Source organism: Montipora foliosa, chromosome 6, assembly GCF_036669935.1.
Source record: "Montipora foliosa isolate CH-2021 chromosome 6, ASM3666993v2, whole genome shotgun sequence".
Lineage (NCBI taxonomy): Eukaryota > Metazoa > Cnidaria > Anthozoa > Scleractinia > Acroporidae > Montipora > Montipora foliosa.
In genome coordinates, this window is record NC_090874.1 from 20,917,562 (window position 1) to 20,922,561 (window position 5,000).

The 5,000-nt window shown below is 37.1% G+C and overlaps 1 protein-coding gene across 1 annotated transcript in view; it reads left to right on the forward strand.

Moving 5' to 3' along the window:
• The window catches only part of LOC138006942 (DDRGK domain-containing protein 1-like), a 20,323-nt gene that overhangs the window by 689 nt on the left and 14,634 nt on the right, over window positions 1–5,000 (forward strand). The gene's annotated exons all lie outside the window — the stretch shown is intronic.

Here is a 5,000-nt window from a genome sequence, read left to right on the forward strand (position 1 = left end):
CTACTGTCAGAACATGCCACCCCATTACAGCTTTACTTTTACAAATGATTTGACAAGAAAAATCCATACAAAACTATGAGCGCTTTTTAGTGTTGTCGACGGCGAGCAGGGTGGTCGAGAATAGGCAATTACGCAAAAGTACCAAGGAAATGTTGAGGAGTGAATTTAGGTCAAAGAATAAAATAGGCCACGAAAAGTTTATATTTAGGGACCGACGATTTAACTCTTGAGGGGGGGGGGGGGGGGGGTTGATTTCTGGTCAGCAAGTTTTTTTTTTCTAGCAACCTTGGTGGGCAGGATATTTTTTCCCTCCTAAATGCTCTGCGGGATTTTTTTTCTCTCCTCATTTCTCTGCAGGATTTTTTTTCCTCAAAAAAGTGTCATGTTTACATTTACAGAATGTATAAATTTACATTTACGTTGTGGTTATTGCAGTCAGTAGTAGTTCTAATATGGAGCTGCAAAGCCTTAAAATGTTGAAAGCTATACAAAATCATTGTTGTGTAGCTACATGTCTTCGGAACATCATTCTTTAGAATCATTTAATATTACCTAATAATAATATCCTCATGTTATAAAGTGATGCTCCACAGGTAGATTTGAAAATGTTTAGCTTCTTAATTAAAAAAAAATAGCTAAAAATAGCAAAAAGCAGTTCAGAAATGCTCATAGCATGGTAATTACTGCTAGAATCATTATTAATTTTACTATTTAGAAGTGGACTGAAATCTCCAAAACAAATGTGAAAGCAGAATTAAAGTTAGTTGATCATGGTCTAATTTGTTATATGTTGTCTTATATTATATAAGACATTGCAAAAACCTTATATTTCAATAGAAAGTAATTACATGAAAATGCTTCAATTGAAAAGATTAAAAATGAACAAATTATTTTTCTTTGTCTAATAAAACTTGATTCTTCAAATAGAAAAATTTACCTCCATTACTGCTTGTGATAAGATAACGAGTTTGGATACAGTGCGAGCCAGCAAGCCAGAAATCCCTGATCCCAATAACCGCAAGCTACCTAAGGGTTACTGTAGGCTAACTGCAGTGCTAACTAGGCTAGCCAATGTGTAATGTAGGCTTACCGTAATAGCTTGCATGACTCCTACGACTTGGAGCCATGTGAACCAAGCAAGCAAGAAATCCCTTATCCCATTATAAGGGCAAACAGCAAGCTACCTAAGCTAACTGTAGGCCAACCGGTGTGACATTTAGGCTAACCAGAGTGTTATTTAGGCCAATCAATGTGTTATTTTAATAGGCTAACCAGAGTGGCTCGCTGTCTTGCAGATTATCCGGAATGGTTGCAGTTTTGCTGGGATTTTGTAAAACCCCCCAGGAATGATGAAATAGCTTTGCAACATTTTTTTTCCTTGCTTGAAGCAGTGCAAGAATTTTTTTTCTATTTCATTTGTGCTGCATGAATTTTTTTCTTTTAACAAGCACTTGCAGGAATTTTTTTTTCAAAATCAAAAATTCATGCAGCTGTGGCTCGTTTAGAACATTACTTTCTGCTTTTTCTATTACTTTCCTGACATCAGAATTTTAACCTTTTTATGCTGAGAATTTATGAGACTGTGAAAAATAAATATAGATTTAAGACTCACGAAGTTTTGGGGGCAATTATAGAATACAGGGTCACATTTTAAAGACGGTGCCTTCTGCATGTAATTTAAGAGTCTGCCTGTTGGTTGAGCATCGAGGGTGAGGGTAAGGGTAATATGTCGAGGGTCCAAAAAAAATAAATAAAATAAATCAATAATTAAATAACAAATATTAAAGGGGCAGTGTCATGGGATGGTATGCGCAGTATTTTCACACGCACACATTTTAACAGACGTTAATTTTTTTGCTTTTTCTGTTTAAGTCAAGACTAAATACGGCTTTAGAATGGAAGCAAAATGCATATTTATCAATTATCGATGATCTGGAGTCCAAGAAATAAAATCGAACACAAATATGATGCCATGTTTGTTTTCTGTGTGACAGTTGAATTCAGTGAAGTGTGACCAGGAACACTGTCGGCGGTTCAAGCACTCACAAATAAATATTTTTTTCTCTGCGATAAATACCAATGCATATTATCAAGATTACCGGTAACATGCCATTCCAAAGCTGAAAGAGAGTGCATTTATTTCCAAGAGACGGCTTTGAAGTTGAAAGACGATAAGCAGCGAAAAAATTCAGCCGTGTTTTACTCACCGCTTGCAGTTTTATGATTCGTGCAACAAATGAACACAACCAGTGCATCCAGTTCCTCTCATCTAAATGCAGCTTTTTCTTCAAAATATTCAAATAGACATTTTAGAGCGAAGATAGTAATCGTGTTATCAAGTAACGACGATGTTGTGATCTTTGACATTTTAAATAAGCGACTTGCTAGAAATGAAATACGAAGATGGACTTTGATCCTTGGTAATAGTGAAACAACCTGCACTTCGATTACACCATACGTCGAATTTCTCATGAATTCACGTCTTAAAAAAGTTTCTCTTCATTGTGATGCTGCATTGGTATTTTGACTGCTCTTCTTTTGCTTTCTTGAGGAGAATGAATCACTATTTGTCCGGTTCCAGCTCAATGGCTGCCACGACTCGACATGGTAACTTACGATCAAAACCCCTTCCAAACAACAAAATCAAAGAATCAAAGTGCCACTGTCGTTACTCGTGGATATGAAAGTTACCGCGATTGTTTAAAATTTGCAGGCTGAAGTTTTCTTTATGCATTAGCATTGATAGTTGGATAATTGTGTAACAGCACGGTGGGCTCTCATATGCAACTAGATACCCAAAATAATGCATCTATGTGAGGTAATCCCCTTTGCTGGAATTCAACCCTGTGAAACAAGTATACCATTTTTCCAATAGGCAGAAGATTACTCTTTAACACATCCTCTACAAAGAGCTGTACCATGTGTTCAAAGTTCGTTGCACAGATGACAGGGTAATTTTGAATAAGGTGTGATTTTTGTTGCCAGGTCATATTGTTAATGTCATCAGGTTTAGCAAGAAGAGCAGATCCAGTTAGTAATATTAACACTTTTTGTGCCAGTATACATTCCTCCAACAAACCTTGCGAATATTTATCACTATATTTGATACTGATACACTTACAAACAGATGATCTGAACCATAACTGATCACAGCAAGTGCATATACATGTATATTCAGGGCCATGTGTTATCTTATCACGAAAAAGACTGAATCACTTTTGACATGGAATGTCTAATAGAGTCTTGACCTTGACAAATTTCAGTTTGGTTTAGCCTTGAGCTCTGCATAGCTTTCCTTAAATGGTTTTATGCTTTTCTGTTTAGGTCTCCGATATATTCTGGATTGCTTTTATTTTCCTATTCCCTTGCTGCTTCAATATTTTCAGATCTGTTTTGGCGTTTTGCATTCTTTTTCTTTTCCCTGAACTCTTCAAGTGATTTTTATTACCAGGATCTGAATAGTTGTTGACATTGGTAACACCGCTGATTTCATAACCTGAAATTCTGTCATTATAATAATCTAACTGAAGTGCTGAAACATAGTGTCTTCCATCTAGATGTCCAATGTTCACAGTAGTTCCCAGTTGTCCGCTTATAGAACTGATAACAGTTACTGGTGCCCGCCCCTCAATGGATTCATTTATACATATAGTAACATATAATACATTGCAAACTGCTTGCACATGTATGTTGCTGTGACAACAAATGCACAATTGCTCTGAAATGAGTCCAATTAATTTTTGACGGTTGTAGTAGTAGTAGTAGTAGTAGTAGTAGTAGTAGTAGTAGTAGTAGTAGTAGAAACTTTTAATAAGAGTGTCAAAAGCCATCTAGCCAGGGAAAAGAAATCCCTTACTAATTTCAGGCCTTCTGATATTACGCGATGGTGCGATTTCGCACAATCGACCTCAAATCGCATCCGATCGCACAATTCACGAAAAATCGCATAATTCACAAAAGGACGCACAAAATTCATAAAATGAAACATGAATCAACGCGTTTCTTAGAAATTCCTGCATAAATATGCCATTTTTAAGATGATTTATCTTGGAAAAAGGCTAAAAAACCTTTGTCGCCTTCGATTTCGTAAACAGTCGAAGTTCAAGGCTTATTGTTTATGTAGGGGACTTGGGTACGAGTCTCGTTCTATTGGTGCAACACAAACACGCCGTTATATACACAACACTGAAATGACACAGTTGCAGAGATTTGTGAAAAATAAGCGAAGTTGTAAGTTTTTCGGCAAAATGTAGTTTCTTTCGTTGAAAACTGATAAAAACTTACTCATGGATAAGTTTGTTGTGAAAACGCTCGCTTTTTCTTCGACGAAGAAGGAAGTTCCCACCTTCCGCCCAATCTGACAGCTCACGATCGACCAATGCAAGAAAGTACCTCACAGGTACGCTCCACGTGGACGATGGACTGATGTTTTTCTCGTCGTGCAATATTAGGGCCTTTTATACGAGAGAAAATAAGCCGCGGCCACGGCCACGGTGTACAAAATACGCAAAAGGAACTATTTATAGGAATATATATTCCCAGATCAATATAAGCCGCGGATTGAAAAAGACGTGAACGTAGATTTTGTACCATTTATACGGGGTGAGCATTCGAGTCTTCTGTAAGCCGCGGCCAGAGAAAGCCGCGGCTTATTTTCTCTCGTATAAATGGGGGTATGGCCCTATTGTGATTGACCAACTTCGGAAGTTCGTGGTTGACGAGCACCTTGATCATTCATTTGGCATGTTAGCTGTGTCCTTTCAACTTTTAACGTGGTGCACCGGTAGTGCAGAAGACCTCCTTTTTTTATTTATCCCAACTAATGTCGATCGAGATACATAGTTACTGTTCCTTTGTGTTCAAAATGTCTTTAGGGCAGCAAAAAAGTGTTTTTCTTAACCTGAAACCTTATAAAACAAGCTTAAAATTGCTGAGAAAAAAATCGCATAATTTACATTATTTATCGCATAATTGGCCTTTCCAATCGCACAATCTGCCCT